This window comes from Ictalurus furcatus, chromosome 16 (assembly GCF_023375685.1).
Source record: "Ictalurus furcatus strain D&B chromosome 16, Billie_1.0, whole genome shotgun sequence".
In the NCBI taxonomy this organism is placed as follows: Eukaryota; Metazoa; Chordata; class Actinopteri; order Siluriformes; family Ictaluridae; genus Ictalurus; species Ictalurus furcatus.
The window spans coordinates 27,070,052-27,090,465 of NC_071270.1; positions in this window are offsets into that span (position 1 = coordinate 27,070,052).

Consider the following 20,414-nt stretch of genomic DNA (forward strand, 5'->3'; position numbering starts at 1 on the left):
TTTATTTTATAGTTAAAGTTGTCCTTTAATGTAAAAAAAAAAAAAAAGAAGAAGGTTGAGAGCCCCTGCTGTATACAATCATACGAGTTTATTATCTCGACAAATTAAGCTTATTGTGCACCAAGCGGGTTTAAAAGCAGTGTTTATGAAAGTGGCAAAGGTTATGAGTTTTTAATAAGCTTTTCATTCATCTACTACACTGTGGCATTATTATGAAACGCACGTCTCACGAGAAACAACACCAACTGATGAACATCTAACAGCCGATGACTATTTGTTTCGGTTTTTTTAATGTAAAGTATTAACATTGTGGAAAATAAACTATACGGACATCTGACCATCACGACCATATGTCTGCCTTCCGCAATCTGTTAACACAATGTAGGGGGCACAATTTCCCTTCACTGGAACTAAGAGGCCCAAACCTGTTCCAGCAGGACAACGTCCCTGTGCACAAGGCGAGCTCCACGAAGACGTGGTGTGTGAAGGTTGGAAGAAGGTAGAAGAACTCGAGTGTCCTGCACAGAGCCCTGACCTCTACCCCATTGAACACCTTTGGGATGAACTGGAACTTGTAGCCTCCTCTCACAACATCAGTGCCTAACATCTTGAATGAACACAAATCCCCACAGCCACGCCCTAAAATCTAGTAGAAAGCCTTCCCAGAAGAGTGGAGCTTAACTCCCGTCTATGGTTCACCCCCCCATCCACCCATCACAGACCATGAAGTTTCGTTGATTTTCATTTGTACTGCAACATTTGCAACTTTTCTAGCACCAGCGCTACATACAATCCTCACGTCCTTGCAATAAATTTGCTACACGTCACTATTTTGTGTCCAATATCATGTGGTATGCCAATATGTAAGCACATGCTTAAGTCAAATTTCTGGGCTCCGCATTCAGATTAATACAATTACCTGCGTGTAGGTGGCGCCTTCGAGGTTGCCAGATTTGTTTTCAGTAGCGGTGTTGGAGACCACTGCATTTACAGATTGTAAATCTGAACACACAGATTGTGTATTTTGTTCTTTGCTTGTCTCATCTGTCCCAACGATTTTGTGCAACTCTAAATGACAAATACTAATTAAAGAATGAATAGTGTCATTTTTATGTCTTCAATATTGTTATATTAAGGGGTTTTTTTTGTGTGTAGTGATAGCCCATAATATAATTTTCATCATGACATGATGATATTATGGCTACATCAAGCTGGCAGGCAGTGGCGCTCGAACTGATCTCTTGCAAGAAAAAATGTGCTTAAGTTCAAGGTTAGAATTGACGTGTTAACTGAGACATAATTCTGTTCTAGGCCAACGCCACCATGTTTGAATAACTCTCACATTACTTCTGAATAGCACTGAAGTCTGAACTCTGAATACTGTATGCTTTCAAACCCACTGATCACCAGTTAGTGTAAAGTTGACGTAGACATGAATAAAGTCTACATTAATTGTGTATATCGATGGTACTATAGTGTAGTGTGGGGTCCGAGTCCACCTTTGTCAAGATCGAGTCGAGACCAAGTCCTTAACCAATCGAGTCCGAATCCAAAAGGGGCCGAGTCGGACTCGAGTCCGAGTCGAGTCCGGCCGAGTCCAGAAAGTAATTCAATCGCTAAAAAGATTCGAAATTGCAATCGTAAACGCAACACTGAGCTGTTAAATGAATATTTTAACCTTCACAAACCAATGGCAATATAGATGTAACAAAAAATACCACTATTACATCTCGCCATTGCCGTTTAATATTTTTATTTCATGTCATCAGCACCTCGAGTAGTTTCCTCTCAAAAAAATAGTTTCAACATAAAAAAAAAAAGAAAGTAATATAGAGGTATCTGTAAAACCTTTATTATATTACAAGTGTATGAAAATACAAACGAACCTGTTTTGTTATTGTATCGCACTATATTGTGTCCTCCAGGGTTTCAATGATTTGATGCGTCTCCCCTACAGTTATATAGTCTGAGAGAGAGAGGGAGAGAGAGAGAGAGAGAGTACAGAGTAGACTTACATTCAAGAGCAGCTCATAACAAGCTTCATGCTTTGTTACTTTGTTTTATGTCGTTATTTATTTTTTATCTTTCTTTTTATGTTTTCGTTCATAATCAGACTCGAGTACCCCAACTCTACTATCCATCCATACATCCATCCATCTTCTATACCGCTTATCCTTTTCAAGGTCACGGGGAAACCTGGAGCCTATCCCAGGGAGCATCAGGCATGTGGCGGGGTACACCCTGGACAGGATGCCAATCCATCGCAGGGCACAATCACATACACACTCACACACATATTCATACACTACGGACACTTTAGACACGCCAATCAGCCTACCATGCATGTCTTTGGACTGGGGGAGGGAACCGGAGTACCCGGAGGAAACCCCCGCAGTACGGGGAGAACATGCAAACTCCACACACACACAGGGCCACGGTGGGACTCGAACCCCCGACCCTGGAGGTGTGAGGCGAACGTGCTAACCACTAAGCCTGTATTGGCAATCCATTAGCAATCCAGCTACTGCAGGAGTTCCATCTTAAGTCAGCTAAATGATGAAATAAGTCTCTACTTATTGTTTTAATACAGTGCAGCTCCTTAAGACAGACACAGAGGAATTTAAGCTGCTTGTGATGAGCTCTGCTAAAAGCCATGTATCGGTCTGCATCGCTCTCTGTCTGTCTCTCTCTCTCTCTCTCTCTCTCTCTCTCTCTCTCTCTGTCTGTCTATCTCTGCGAGCTGGAATTATGGTGTGCACTGGAGTGTTCTAGCAGTTTGGGGTCAGACCAGAAGTAGAATAATAACTCTAAACAATTTATGTGCAAAAGACGATTTGCCTCAACGTACAGCAAAACACTGTGTGTGAAAACAGCGAAGAGAATTCTCACTGGACGAGACTTGAAAATGCTCTAAAAAGCTTTATCCTGTCCTCTAAGCTGCCAGTTTATTAGGCATATCGATCTCACCTCGAATAAACAAGCAACTGATGCTAAGATTGCACATAAAGAGGCTAATTTGCAGATGTAATCTGACGAGTTTCACGTGCAGTCAGTGGATGCATTGCAGGTGGTTTACAGGAGAAAAAAAAAAAACAGAAGTAATGACATAAATTTCACCTTGTGCAAAGTACGTCGTGAAGTAAACAATATGTAAATGAGTTTTTAATTAAGTGATTATTGTTCTCAGTAGCCGTGATGAATTCAGTGCTAAGAGTAAAATTTAATCTTTGTGAAAAAGAAAGAAGGAAAGACTTGTTACAAATGTTTTTTTTTTTAAATGAGGAAAAAGCCTTTTCACAGGCGCTCTATATGCCGTACACCACTCATTTTTCACAGCTTGCCCTTCCAGTGTGCTTTTCCGAGTATTGTTTTCTCTGTTTGGGTTTTGATTGCCTTGTATTGCTCTGTTTGCCTGATGTTTGACCCCGGCCTGTTTCTCTGCTGGTTTGCATTGTTAATAAACGGCTCACTCTTAAGATACATGCACACACGGTGATTTTATTGCTGCGAAACGCCAGTCTCTGTACTATGTTGTCGCCAGTAGGCGTTCCTACTACTGGTTTCCATAGTAGCATTTACAGTGGGGGAAATAAGTATTAACTGCGTTAACATATTTTTAATTTTTTTTCCAGTATATATATTTCCAATGAGGGCGCACGGTGGCTTAATGGTTAGCACGTTCGCCTCACACCTCCAGGGTCGGGGGTTCGATTCCCACCGCGGCCCTGTGTGTGTGTGGAGTTTGCATGTTCTCCCCGTGCTGCGGGGGTTTCCTCCGGGTACTCCGGTTTCCTCCCCCAGTCCAAAGACGTGCACGGTAGGCTGATCGGCATGTCCGAATTGTCCGTAGTGTATGAATGTGTATGTGATTGTTCCCTGTGATGGGTTGACACCCTGTCCAGGGTGTACCCCGCCTTGTGCCCCATGCTCCCTGGGATAAGCTCCAGGTTCCCCGTGACGTGTGCTGTTATCTCAAGGGCAGGAATCACAAAATATTGATTGTAAGGTTGCTAATTTCATGTTTTGTAAAACAATTCAAAATGTTTGAACCCTTTCATGCATGAATTATGAAATCCTGATCAAGGATTTTTTTTTTCTCTGTGTGTGAGTTTTTACTCTTCTTTAGTCATAAAAAATTAATTTCCCTTCATTTTACTTTTACATACATTTTGTTTTTAAAGCTATTGAAGTGTCCACTCGAGTGGACTGCATGCCTTCAAACAAACAATTAGTGTCCACTCTAGTGTCTGGTATGCAGTTATTCTACTGAAAGCCTTGCAATAGCCAGAAAACAGCCTTTGAATAGCTGTCCACTGCAGTGACCACGACGCATGAAGGGGTTAATAAAACCATACAAACTATTGGACTCAAAATATGGCATGCTACTCTTTTGAAATATTCATGTTTGCTTGTTTTCCTGTTGGATGCCAATAATTCTATTTTCAATAAGGGACAACTAATCTGTATTTAATACTACTAACCAAGTTATGGGCTATTGTTGATTTTCTTTGTGTATATAATCTATTAGTAAAGTTGAGGATTTGACCTAACTCCATCACCAATGGGGGAAAGAAAAAAAAACCAAAAAAGAGTTTTTCCTCCAGAGTTTGGCAGAAACTTGTAGCTTAGCATCCTTTAACACTCACCTCAGCTATACAAAGTGTTATCTTTGACAGCAAAAGGCCAGGGACCAGTGTTAAAGCTTCACACACACACACACATACAGACCACAGACATGCTCTATCTTTACACCCACACTGTTTGCTGCTGATTTTTTTTATTGCTGTCTCCTAAGCTCTAATTATGTAGCCATATCTTCAATGAGAAATTTGCTGTCTCTGTTTTTTTTTTCCCCTCCTAATTCACTGTCAAGTCATGTAGGCCCTGATGGAGCCATTCTGCAGCATTCTGTTGCAGGAAATGGATTGTTAGATGGATGATGTCTGATTGTAATTATGTTCCTTTGTTACAACGGCCTGGAGATAATCAGACGGCCAATTAGCACAGGTGTAGGAGAACAATCATGTTTTTACTAAAATACAATGAATATATATATATATATATATATATAGTCAGATTCTAGCCTCTTCCAAGGGCAGGCTAAATTCTGTGTCTTATCCCATCATTCCTGCCCTGCGACAAACACTGAAGATGTACAATGCAGAGCTTCTTAGCTTCAGAATATTTGTATTCATCTAAAACTTAATATAAAGTCTAGTTTAAAAAAAAAAGAGAGATTTATTTAGCTACGTGCTTCAAAATGAAGTGTTATGGAAATCTCATTATTTCAAGATATATTTTCATAATTCTGACTACGTAACTCATTACGTCCAGATGTAGTTATTTCAAGTTAATATCTTCTTACTGTTATTTTAATGTAATATATCGCAGTTTGTTTAGAATACATATAATACATATAACTTAATAATGTATTATAGCAATATATGCTTTTATTTAAGTTATTCTATCCTTATTACCAGATATTATGTCATCATTTCTTTATTTCATTGCCATTATATTATATTGCCATTATTTCTAGCACTACCTTGTTATGATATCTCGTCCCTCATTATTTCAAGATAGTCAAGATATCATCTGGTTAAATTCAAGATATTGTTACTGCAATGTCTTAGTTCAACTTCATTTGCAATTACACTATATGTATATATATATTGTTATTATTTTTTTAATCTTAATATATCAAGAATTGAGGTATCGTTTCAATTTTTCAAGATATCAATTCATTATTCTGACTAATTATCTCGTAGAATCTTATTGAAATATGCAGTATGTCGTTATTTTAAATGACTACAATTTCATGATAATATGTTGTTACTATTCTGACCTATTATCTCGTGATTTCAAGATATTACATATGTCATTATTTTAATTTTATATCATGTCATTTCGATACATTATCATTAATTTGACATATTGCCATGTTACATTTTTAAATTTCGTCAATTTGATGTATGCACTTCTGGTGATTTGAAGATATTAATTAAAAACAATGAGCTCCCTGGACAAAAAAAAAAAAGTGACATACTTTCTTGAAATAATGAGATATTAAGTTGAAACAACTTTAAAATCCGCTCATTCACAACTTCTTTTAATGTAATTTAGTTGCGGTTGTGGTCTGAACATGTCTCTCATTCACCAAAACTCAACCCACCATCCTACAGCCTACAACTGCCTTAAATTCTCTTCAGTTTTCGGGATTATTTTTTTCTTTTCATTTCCTTCAGGGATGATGGTTAATATCCTGTAAACCCTACCTTGCTTGTACAAGTCTCTATGAAGAAACTGGACTTCATTTAACTTTAATTTACAATCACAAAGAAAAATGATGGCAGAATCAATAACATCTAATTAATAAGCGAATTGAAAAACTCAGCTGTGTATCTTCATCATATAATCAGAAGATTTAGTAGGTGTAGCTGTGACATTTAACTGACATTTCTGTAATGAGGACACGCACAAGATGCACTGAAATCCCCCGGGCATAACTTGAACTGATAAACAGGGCAGATGATTGCAATAATCACTATAACACCATGGCACTGTTGAATTCTGGATTCTGATTGGTCAGATGGTGTGGATTAATTTCCTATATCAGAGGAAGCAGACTCAGAAGGGAACCCGTCCTCATCTGGGTCACAACGGAGAGTGTGAAAGTAAAAGAAAGGTCATTATGGTTTTTATATGAAGTCTGTTTTTTGAACTAGTCCACTGTTCACTAAAGGAGACCTGAGTGTGGTAATTGCAGTCCCAAGGCCATCGCAGCAACCGTAGTCCCAGCACCCACAGCGAGAACGTCCATGTGGAATTGAGGTCCAAAGCCATTTCCATGGTACTTCATGGTTCATGCTTCATACTTCCATGGTATCCTCAGCAATCTCCAGACTGCACCGCTTGGGGCCGTCCTCAGTAGCAGAATGTAGCTTCCAGTTGATGAGAACTCCATCCAGAAGTAGGGCATCAGGCTGGATCAGGCAGGTCCGGAGATCAGAAAGGGTCCAGATCACTGGCATCTCAGGAGTATCATGTGTAGCTCGACAGAAAGAGAGAAGAAGACGTTTATTTAACATCTATGGAAGGAGTCTCCAGTGTCAGAGGTAGAGTCGTACCTAAGATCTCCAGGACAGAGGAGTTTCAGCTTTGCAGTTTTTTTGTTTGTTTTTTTTGTCTTATTAACTTCAAGACATAGAAAGAAAGGACTGCTGATGGAATGACTGTTTATAGCTGCTATAACACGTGACAACACGAACTGACTTGTTCTACGGACGTTCCACAAAATTAAATGTAGCTACAAATGAATAAAAAACTATAACGTTTTATTCTTTAATAACCATAAAGTATCATTTTTGGCAAAGTCTTGCGGTGTAAAACACTTCAGGATGTACCGCTATTGAAAACTAATCCACTTTCAGGATGCTAACAGTAACGTACTTCACGTCACACCGATCCATTGTTGTTTTATTTTTCTATAAAAGAACAACACTGAGTGTTTTATTCCTTACATAAAAGCAGTGCAGGAAAGTAGCAGCTCTGAATCACTCCTCGCCGTCCTCACCACCCATAAAAATAAACACACACGTATTACTTTTTACCAACACTGAAGTACATATAAGTCATAAACTCGCGAACTGGGGTCATCGGCCATCGAATTTAATGAAACATCGATTCCGCACAGCAAACACTTGAGGCCTGTTTTGCACTTTCGCCTATTATCAGTCTCTCATCTGGCACAAATCTATTTCATTCATGTTGCAGAACAGACAGAAATCAGCTATTGATCTGTTCAGCTTTCGGCATCAATGTGTTTTGGTTACTTTTTCTACTAAAGGCAACTTATAAATATACGATCGAAACAGATGTACAATCATGAAGCTTCATGTTTTTTTCTTGCACAGTTGATGTATTATAAATGCATGCAATAGTGTGTATTGCAATATTCATGAAGTGTTTTGTAAATCAGAATCAGTGTGACTAACATTTTGTATTTTTTTTTTTAATTGCTGAATATTGGTAGGCATCACCGACACAATCCCTGGATGTCATCTCAGGGAGTTTTTCCTTTCTGAATGTTCGCAGTACATACACCACACAACTCTGTACATTTTATGTTACCATACTGTACATTTTCCTGTCTTAGGGCAATTAGTCAATTTAGTTTATTCATAAGAGGTCATTTAAATAACAATAGCTAGAATGGAAGATTTATTTCAGCTTATATGCCATCCATCCATCTTCTATACTGCTTATCCTTCCTTCAGGGTCACGGGGAACCTGGAGACTATCCCAGGGAGCGTGGGGCACGAGGCGGGGTACACCCTGGACAGGGTGCCAATCCATCGCAGGGCACAATGACATACACACTCACACACCCATTCATACACTACGGACACTTTGGACATGCCAATCAGCCTACCATGCATGTCTTTGGACTGGGGGAGGAAACCCGGAGGAAACCCCCGCAGCATGGGGAGAACATGCAAACTCCGTACACACAGGGCCACGGTGGGAATCGAACCCCGGACCCTGGAGGTGTGAGGCGAACGTGCTAACCACTAACCACCACGTGGTTCAGCTCAGGGCTTTGTGATGATCACGCCAATATTTTCACTTTGTCTACTTTAAGCCATTTTGTTCCAACGTTGGAGGTATGCACAAGATCATTGTCCTGCTGGAAGACCCAGTTGTGACCAAATTTGTACTTTCTTGAGCTTTTGCTTCAGTATTCCTACATAATCCTCCATCCTCATGATGATGAATCTATTTTCTGAAGTGCAAAAGTCCTTTATCCAGCAAAGCAACCCCACATGATGATGCTGCCACCATCATGCTTCACAGTTGGAACAGTGTTCTTCAGATTAAAAGCCTAACCCTTTATCCTTCACACATAGCTCTGTATACATGACCTCCTCCAGAAGGCTGGTGATCTACAAACATCTTCTTGGAGTAGTGGCTTCTTCCTTGCACAACAATGTCGGACTCTGTCGATGGTGGCTGTGCATACTTTGGTACGATGCCTCGAACATTTTCACCAGTTCTTTTGTTGTTGTCTTGTGGGCCAGTTGAACTTTTCAAACCAAAGTTCCTTCATCCCTGGGAGTTAATTAGTGCCACTTCCTGAACGATACAGTGTCTGTGTATTCCCTAGATTTTTATATTTGCATACAATCGTTTGGTTCTCTCCTGGTACCTTCAGTTGTTTGAAACTTGTTCCTAAGCTGGAAATGGACTTGTGTATATCCAGCTGGGTCGCTTGGATTCTCCCATGGTACCAAGAGCTAAAAGAAACTGGCGCTTAAATACAGCAACAGATGCACTCCCAATTAACTCCTAATTATGACAATTAGCCAAACAGAAGCTTCTAAAAGTCATTACAGCAATTTGTAGAATCTTCCAGACTGTTTAAAGAGAGTCAATTTGGTGTAAATAAACGTCTGACCCACAGGAATTCTGATATAGTGAATTAAAGCTGACATAAATGTTTTTTAATCCACTTTTTTAAAATAGACTTTGATGTGAACAAAGTAGACGCCCTAATTGACTTGCCAAAAATAAATATATGGTAAGATGAACTGTGTGGAGTTGTAAAAAAAAAAAACTTTCAAACTAAACACCTTTGGCCTAGGTGTGTGTAAACTTTTGGTCTGAAGTGTAAATCTACATCCAGATTTCTGTAAAGCTGCTAAAAAAGGTCCCGTGACACTGGGACCTGATTGACTGAGTAATACTAAGTAGGTTACTCAGTTCAGTATCAGTGAGTACTTTAAAAAAAAAACATGTACTCATACTTAGTAATAGTTTGGTCTGAAAATGGTATCAATGCATCCCTAGTTAAAACAGTCCTAATTGGTTAATGAGGACCGTCTAGATGATTGTGCGATGAAGTACTTGTATGAATAGTAATGGTTGATCTTTGTAGAATGGCATAATGACTGAGACAAAGACAGAAAGGTCATTGATGACATTTACCTTATGTGGTCCGGGAACAAATTAGAATTTGCAGACTAATGCTGCTCTCTCCCTTTAACGAGCACCTAAAGAAATGATGGATGGCGATAATCTGAGCAGCCAGCAGAGCACATCGGCCGCCTGTTCACCCGCACAGGCATGTTTAAACACACGGCGGGAGGAAGACGGGTGAAAATAAATGCCCAAAAATAACTCTGCTTGGCCAATTACTGCAGGGAGAAAAAAAAATCAAAAGAAAATTGGCTTGCTTTGCGAAAATAATTAGATGATGAACTTTAATGATGGTACATATGAAGTAAGTCAGGGTGGCACTTTCGAAAGACGTGTCCAAAGACACAATTTTGGTCTCTAGGGCCATTTGGGCAAGCGGTGTGGAAGCAATTTGGGCTGAAATGCCACACTTTAGAGTCTTTTCATCAGTGCTCATGGGAAATGAAATTTCATATTGGAATGTAGTCGAGATTTTGTTGCAGTCTTTTAAAACTTAAAAGGAAAGTGTGCCATCATTGGCAAGGGTCTAGAACAAATATGACAAACTTCGGATGAGTTTACCTATAAAAAGCATTTTGCTATCCCTCTCTCTTTATGTCTCTCTCTCTCTCTCTCTCACTCACACATCCTGTGTCCCATTCTGAGCTAAACCTTGGATAAACCCCTCATCGAGTTCTGACTGAAGGATTATGGGCTTTGCTCCATTTCTCCTAACTAAATGCAAATGGAGATTGAATCATGCGTTGGGCGGGGGATAAATCCTTCATCACACTTGTCAATATTGGAATGAATCATTCACACGGCTATTGTGGGAAGAGGATATTATACAACCTCTTTCATGCTTGCTTCGAGGCATCCAGCACCACACCAGCTACCAAGTTCACTGCTCCACCAACATGGCTCGTGACAGCAGCAGAACTCTGCCGGACCAGACAGCATTCCGAGTCAGCACTTAGAGATTATTCACATCACACATGCCCAGACCAAAGTATCTACATATTTTAAATCAGCTACCATCATCATCCTTGTTCCAAAGACAACAATTCAAAGTCGCACTCGCATCAATATTAATAATGAAGTGCCTTGAAAGGTTGGTCATGACACACATAAAGAAAACATTCTGGACATCCGTTAATGGGCAAACACACCAAGCTATTCACCTTAAACTCACTCATCTCACTAAACACTACGCATAAGAGTGATTGCCCAATTATCATGGCCATTCGGACATCGGGGTGAAAGTGAAATTATAGGGTTTCCCCTCTACAATGGCAGTTCGAATCGCCTCTTTGCAATTTCAGACAGTGTAATTTGTGGCACTAACATTAGTAACTGACACAGCTAAATGTCCCCACTCAATAAATCTCTGTTTATTGGTGATGCCACCACTTACACTATTTTTTTTTTTTTCCTTTACCTTGATCTCTGACTCAAGAAATCAATCTTTCAAACACTAAAATTTCTCACCACCATTGTCACTACTATCTCTCAGTCAATAATAATCGGGAGACACTGAGTAATTTACGCAAGTTGTATGCAAGTATTGGTGTATCCTGATTTTGGTGTGCACGCATACATTTACTCTGGAATCCACATAAAGATTTTACATACGATTTTGGCTCAACCAAAGTGACTTATAATTAAGCTGACCCGATGAGGGTTAAAGCCATGCCCAAGAACCCAATAGAGGCAGTTTGGTAGTACGACAATTCAAACTCATTACCTGAGCCATCTTCATCAAAAAAATAATAAATGAGTTCTACTTTTGAGGCGCACGGTGGTTTAGTGGTTAGCATGTTCGCCTCACACCTCCAGGGTCGGGGGTTCGAGTCTCACCGTGGCCCTGTGTGTGGAGTTTGCATGTTCTCCCCGTGGCTTTGGGGGTTTCCTCCGGGTACTCCGGTTTCCTCCCCCAGTCCAAAGACATGCATGGTAGGCTGATTGGCATGTCCAAAGTGTCCGTAGTGTATGAATGGGTGTGTGAGTGTGTATGTGATTGTGCCCTGTGATGGATTGGCACCCTGTCCAGGGTGTACCCCGCCTTGTGCCCGATGCTTCCTGGGATAGACTCCAGGTTCCCCGTGACCCTGAAAAGGATAAGCGGTATAGAAGATGGATGGATGGAGTTCTACTTTTTTGAGGCAGCCAAAGTGAGCTAGGGCAGCACGATGGCTTCACAACTCAAGGGTTTACTCGGTCAGGTTGGATGACTGTTTCTGTGGATTTTTGCATGTTCTCATCATTTCTCGCTGGTTTTCTCTGGTGTCCTCCCACCACCCAAAAACACCGGTTCGTAGACTCTCTACGCAAAAGTGCCGCTAGTTGTAAATGAGTGTGTGCATTGGTGTCCTGCAAAAGACCGGCCTCCCATTCAAGATATCCCATTCTCAGTCATGTCCATTGGTGTCCTGTTTGACTGTGTTCAAAAAGGAATGCTATTGTTTTGTTTATGACCAACTGGGAACTTGTCTTGAAACGATCCATTTGGACTAACCTTTATGTTGGAGACTCTAAATCGCCCCTAGGTGTGAATGAGTATACGGGCTTTCTCTGGACGTTGGCCTGCAGTGGACCGCCAACCTGTTCCAGGTTGTATTCCTGCTTTGTAAGTGTTAACCCTATAACACTTTATAAATCCACGTTTTGCCATACATTGCTGTTTTTCACACCTCTGTGGCATTAAAGCTAACACTACCAGAGTTGAGATCTATTTTTGTTTTCCCTCACAAGCCCATCAGGCTCACCAACACTGCTAAAAATAATTGATGGTTTTGATTGCACATGACATATTAGCAACTACTCAATGGCTGTAATAAAGAATATTTAGACTCGGAACGATGTGATGACTATGAATGCGAGAATAATAGATTTATTTCTTCAGACACTGATTTGTCTAAAAGACACTGGATTTTAAATACTGTTTATTCTAGAGCTAGGTTCAGACTTTATATCAAAGCCAGTAAGCTAATCATTCTCAAGACCCGGGACACCCTGTATTAGTTATCTTTTATATTTTAAATTTATATTTACCTTGTCTAGCATACCTTCCTCACCTTCATGACAGGCTCGATAAATGTGTTGAATCAGATTTTCAGGGTCCAGAAATATTGCCCGGGTCTGATATTTCAGTTATATACACACCATCAATAAGTGAAAAGACCTACGTGGTAAAATTTAGCTGAGTTAAGAACATTTCTACACACCAAAGGTGCACCTTGGAAAGTTGGTTCACTTTAGCAAATGCTAATTACTGCACGTAGCACTTTTAATTCTTTTTTTTTACTTTGAGAACTGAGCTTTAGCTGAATACATTTCAAAGGCAATAAAATTTGAAAGCCCTTTTTCTTCTTCTTCTTCTTCTTCTTCTTTAACGTAACTATGACTAAAGTGTTCATTTGTCCAGAAATGCTAGCAGGGCAAGAAACTGCACATTTAGCACAGCCGGTTCGCCACATCAGCATTTTTTTGGCTGAAGTATTGCATCACTTCAGGGAAGTATTGCATTTCTTTATGGGAGACAGAAGGTGAATAGCTCATTGTAAAAAAAATAAAATAAAATAAAATAAGATAAAGTAACCATTGTCACTACTCAGATGTACACACTGTTCAGTACGTACACACTCTTCTTGATCTAACAGCAGAACGACGGCCCACGAAGCAGGAGGCACGCCATCACTTAACTTTAGCACCAGATGGCAAGAATAAGTTCAGTTTGTGTAGGAGCAAGTAAGAGAAAAAAAAGATGGAGATAAAGCATGCTCGCTCCAAATGTTCCACTGATTTTGTAAGAAGAAAATGGTCACCAAAAAGTCACCAAAAGAACTTGTGAATGGTTTGATTAGGTACGGTGAGGTGACTATTCTGACGAGAATCGACAAGGTGATGTAATCGGAATCTCTGCCAAGCATACAGTCCTGTTCTAATAGTGATTAACACGCCCATGTCACAGATATTCGCGGAGAACTCACCAAGATAAGATAATTCAGCCAGCATTATTTCAGAGTTATACCATGGTGCCCTCAGATCTGATCAGAAGGCGTTTAATCGTCTATAACGGCTGCTCTGACAGTAGTGCAGCTGCAAATCACAGGTGCATATTCATACCCTCAAGCTAATACATTGCAGTTTCTATAGTTACAGGTGGATTCTACATATAAACAGATTAGATATGTGCGTAGAAAAATAAATACAGACTGTAGCTGTTATAATGTAAAGTCAGGGCAGGAACGAACGTGTTTTTCTTACGTTCTACAATTAAATGTAACTATAAATGGATAGAAAAGTGGCGTTCTTTAATTCTAAAAAAAAATAATAATAATTAGAAAGACTTCACTGCATGCAGATATTGGAGTACAATCAACTGATGGTAATGGATGGTAACAGTAATTCGCTTCATCACACCATTGTTGATCATTTTCCCATAACAGCATGCCTCCAAGTGTTTTATTCCTTAATTATCACTTCACAGTAGTCTCATAGCTGGTTAGCGAATTACCCAATAAGCACACTAACTAATTAGGGAGAGAGAGAGAGATTCATATTTCTTGATTCTTTCCTGACTCTGAGCTCAGATCAGCTCATTTAGCGCCATGTCGGAGCGTTGCGCCAGTCATGAACAGCAGGTCACGCTATGCTGCAGTGAAATCTCAGTATGAAGCCTTACTTGTAGTCTTGCATGCTTAGTCATGATCACCACGAGCCGGCATCACCCCCTGCCAAGTATTTCAATGAGTTGCCTTTTATTGTTCAGCTCCTGTCTCTCTCTCTCTCTCTCTCTCTCTTTGTCTCAGTCTTTAATTCTAATGTAGTCGTACAAACAAAAGTTTTTCTCCTCAAATTTAGTTGCTAACACTGCAGCGTTGGGTTTTTTTGGCTTGAGAGCCATGATTTGATTCCATATGTTGACCTATTTCCTTTTGAAACAGGAAGTCAGAGTGACGGTGTGTTGAAGTGATTGACTGATTTAAAAACCTGACGGTAGCTATAGGTAAGCTATAGGTACCTATAGACCTAGAGGTAAATATAGAGAACAGTGAAGAGTTTAACAAGCCTGCTTCCTTTAATCAGGATGATATCCTAGACAAGATGCCATGTTTTCTTTCGAGTTATGCCATATACAGTGGCGCTTAAACGTCTGCGAGTTAAAATGTTCTATACTTATTCATAAACGTGACCTAAAACATCATCAGATTTTCACACAAGTCCGAAAAGTATACAAAGAGAACCAAATTAAACAAACGAGACAAGAATATTATGCTTGCTCGTTTATTTATGGAGGAAAATTATTTAAATGTTACATATCTGTGAGTGGCGAAAGTATGTGAACGTCTAGAATTAGCAGTTAATTTGAAGGTGAAATTTCGATTCAGGTGTTTTCCGTCGATGGGATGACGATCAGGTGTGAGTGAGTGAGCAATCTGTTTTATTTAAAGAACAGGGATCTATCAGAGTCTGATCTTCACGGCACATGTTGCGAGTTGTTGTTGCTCATCAGGCTGGAAAAGGTCACAAAACCATCTCTAAAAATTTTGGACTCCAAACAAACCAAAATTGTGTACAAATGGAAGAAGTTCATGGTGGTGGTAGTATCATGGTTTGGGACTGTTTTGCTGCATCTGGGCCTGGACAACTTGATGTCCAATGAATTCTGAATTATACCAGGGAATTCTGAAGGAAAACGTCAGGACAGCTGTCCTTGAACTGAATCTCAAGAGAAAGTGAGTCATGCAGCAAGACAACGACCCTAAACACATTCTTCATTCAAGTCGTTCTACCAAAGAATGGTTAAAGAAGAATAAAGTTAATGTTGTGGAGCGGCCAAGTCAAAGCCCTGACCTTAATCCAATAGAAATGTTGTGGAAGGACCTGAAGCACGCAGTTAATGTGAGGAAACCCACCAACATCCCAGAGCTGAAGCTGTACTGTACTGAGGAACGGCCTAAAATTCCTCCAAGCCGATCTGCAGGACTGATCAACGGTTACCCCAAACGTTTAATGTGGTCACACCAGATACCGAAAACAAAGCTTCACATACTTTCGCCACTCACAGATATGTAATATTAGATCATTTTCCTCAATAAATAAATGACCAGGTATAATAATTTTGTCTCATTTGTTTAATCCCGTTCTACTTTTAGGGCTTGTGTGAAAATATGATGATGTTTTAGGTCATATTTCTGCAGAAATCTAGAAATTCAGAGTGTTCTGACCTGATATGGCTGGATGGAATGTACGTAAGGATAGATCGTCATGTGAAGACCCTTTTATCAAATGAGCTAAGCCTGTCTCGATATGTTCTCACATATAAATGACCTAAAACCTTGTTATATATCGGGTAAGCGTTCACACTTTTAGTCAGACAGGACGGGACGGCAGACGAGTCGCGTGACAAGGCCGTAACAGAACTCTGACAACACTCGCGTATTTTTCCATCTGAGGAACTTCTACATATGAAATTCATCTTCTCTGAAGATCCTGTCCTCAGATTTATCCTTCCACCCTTTGCCGCTGACTGAAACATTATTCTGGTGTAAAAGACAACAACTGTTAACAAGCTGCAGCTGTAGAGCAAGACACGCCCCTGGTGGCAGGACATACACGTTCTGGAAAGCATTTAATTGGATGAGCGCAAGATGAGTACAGGATGACTCAGCAAAAAAAAAAAAAAAGATAGTTTTCCCAAAAGTACTTTATTATTTTTATTTTTTTGGTATTCTTTCTAGATATATACTATCATACTAGTGTCCATTAAACCAAGGGACAGATATATACTATCATACTAGTGTCCATTAAACCAAGGGACAGGTACAAAAAGTGTTGAGGCACCAAATTTGATTTCAGGAGCAGTCTCTCAAGGTTCTCGTATTACTTTTAAAGAGAATAAACTGCACTGACCTATGTATTATTATTGTTAATTATTGTTGGAACTGACAACGAGCCCTGATTTGCTCAGGAACATTCCTTTCACAACTGATTCCTGGGCTTCTGAAAATGACTCTTTCAAATAGTTTTAGAAGTCTATCAGACTGAAAAACATTCTAAGTGAATGAAGTTAAGTGATATATATATATATATATATATATATATATATATATATATATATATATATATATATATATATATATATATATATATATTACAGACAACAACAGCAACAGCACAATCTCCCAATATGAGCATGCTTAAATCTGAGCGAAGGACAAGTCAATGACCGTGAACTCGATGACCTGAGTTGGTGTGCGAGTGTGTAGTTTTGTATGTACATTTGGTGCTGCAATGCCCTTTTGACACAAGAAATACGAAGAGAAATATTGTGCTGAAACAGGACGTGACCTCTGCGTGGGTGTCCCATGGGAAACCTTGGTGAGGTTGTGCACCTGGTGATGAGCAGCATTTAAATGCTCTATAGCGCCGACAGCATAGTATAGCGTAGCACATGAAGGTAGATCAGTACGCGAGGAGCTGCAGCAATGAAGTCTGGAAATTGCTCAAGTTTGGAGATGATCATTCAAAAGTTCTGGAAAGTTCTGGAAAGGAATCCGACGGATCTAGCGAGTAAAAAAATGTAGCTGGATGTAGATATAGAATATAAATATGTGAGGTTAAACTGCCATATAGGAGTGTTTTTGGGGTGATGGGGTGATGTATTCCGTTAGCAGGAGACTGCTGGATAAAATTAGTGAAATATCCAGTATATATACAGAATAAAACACTTAGAAATGCACTCAGAATGTGTTCTTATAAGAAAATAATAACAATAACGAGTCTTTATTGGTCACATTAGAGCACAGTGAAATTCTTTTCTTTGCATACCCTAGCATGTCAGGAAGTTGAGGTCAGAGCACAGGGTCAGCCATGATACAGCGCCCCCTGGAGCAGAGAGGGTTAAGGGCCTTGCTCAAGGGCCCAACAGTGGCAGCTTGGCAGTGCTGGGGCTTGAACCCCCGACCTTCTGATCAGACCCAGAGCCTTAACCGCCAAGCCACCACTGCCCCATAATAATCAATAACGCAGTGTAAGGTACCATTACTACTTTTTACTCATTTATAGTTACACTTAATGTTGTGGAATGCCCATGAAACATTTCTATTTCCTGTCTCCCTCGTCTCTTGTTTTCTCTCTTGAATTTGAAGTACTGAAGAAAAAAAAAAAAAAGAAAAAACTCATCAATGAAATTTACCTATCTTTGGTATATCTGCAAAACAATTTCGTGAACCTTTTATCACAATAAAATATGTTCTGATCTTGACATGTTCTGAGTTTTGTCTGATCTTGACAGTTGTTTTGAGATTGTCTGAGAAGAAAAAAAGTTGTAATCAGATATCAGGGCGGAAAAAGAATAATGCTTGGACTTTCTGGAATTCCGTATGTATTACTTTTGGTCACTGTTTTCATTTGTAGAACCCTCCTTTCTTCCAAGTATAACCTCTGCATGGATTACTTTCTGGGTTTTTCTTTCTACCCAGTGATAAGCTTCAGGGGAAAACGTGAACGTGCAAACCAAAACAAACTACAAAGACGAGAAAAAAACCCCAAAAAAGCGGAAATAAAGCCGTCCTGTAGTGTTGAAGTGGAGAGTGAAAAGTAAAGATGAAGTGAATCAGACTGCAAATGAGTGATGGTCCAGTGACGAACTCATGATTTGGAAATGAATGTACAGTTCTGTGTCAGTTCTTCATCACAACATTGTTCCGTTTAGTCCACTTTAAACCGAGACTGGATTCAATTCCAATTCAATTCAATTTGTATAGCGCTTTTAACAACGGACGTCGTCTCAAAGCAGCTTTACAGAAACATATAAACACAGGATGGAGATTTTAAGGGTGTGAATTTATCCCTATTGAGCGAGCCGGTGGTGACGGTGGTGAGGAAAAACTCCCTGAGATGATCTGAGGAAGAAACCTTGAGAGGAACCAGACTCAGAAGGGAACCCGTCCTCATCTGGGTCACGACGGAGAGTGTGAAAGTAAAAGAAAGTTCATTATGGTTTAATATGAAGTCTGTTTGTTGAACTAGTCCACTGTTCACTAAAGGAGACCTGAGTGTAAAACTGCATGTGGTAATCGCAGTCCCAAGGACATCGCTGCAACCGTAGTCCCAGCAACCACAGTGAGAACGTCCATGTGGAATTGAGGTCCAAATCCATGTCATGGTATTTCAAGCGGTACCATCCTCAGCGATCTCCACGCTGTAGCTTCCATTTGATGAGATCTCCGTCCAGTAGCAGGCCATCAGGATGGATCAGGCAGGTCCGACTCTAAACGCTAGACTAAATGCTGTGAAAGTCATACATGCAGCTGCTTACAGCTAATTGTTCTTTCATGGATTCCCCCTTCACATCACACTTCCCGTGGTGACTCATGCTTGTTGATTTGTCCTCTCTCTACCTGTTTTGTATAAGCTCTTGACTAATTGGTCATTTTCTACTCTGTTTTGTCTGTGTACTCTTGTGAAGTCGTGTTCATTGTTATTGTGTGTCTTCAAGCCATATGTTCTCGTTTCTCTTGTTTATTTGATTTATGTGTTTGGATATGTCCAGGATTTTTCCATAATGTAGTTTTTTTTTTTATATACATGATTCATTGATTCTTTTGTTTAAAAATATGATTCTTTGATTTTTTTATTTTTTTTTTTACACATGATTCAGTTATTTCCTCACATCTATTATACCCATGATTCACTGATGTCAGTACAGTATGTGATATTTAATATGTGATTCATTTATTTCCATATGTGATTTTTACACGTTTATTTTCATCGGTGATTTTTTTTTTTTAAGCAAACGATTCATTTGTTGCTACACATGATTCACTTATTTTCACCTGTGATATTTTAAATAAGATTCATTTATTTACATATGTGATTTTAACCACATGATTCGTTTATTTTTTACACCATTCGTTTATTTTCAAACATGTATTACACCCATGATTCACTTATTTTCACACGTGCCATTTTATATATGATTCATTTATTTCCATAAGTGATTTTTTTACACATGATTCATTTATTTTTACATCATTCATTTTCATAGGTCATTTTCTTTACGCCATTCATTTATTTTCAACATTTTACCCTTTGTACCATTTTATTTGACCCATGATTCACTTGTTTTCATGTGTGATATTTTACATACGATTCATTTATTTTCACATGTGATGTGCAATGGATTTTGAATATATTACATTTGAAATGTATTTTTAATGATGGCAAAAATAACTGCAGGAGCACGCAGATGGCCAGAATTCCATCTAGACCAGGTGCGAGTGCGACGAAAAACTTCACGTAGAATGACATCATCATTCTACGTCATCATCAACGTCATCTTCAAGTCCTAAAAGTCCTTTAAAGCGAAAGAATGTGCAGTAGAATTGGCTTCATCTAGTCTGAAATATTTCCAGATGAACAATCTAGATTTTGATGCTTTCTTTCCCCACGGC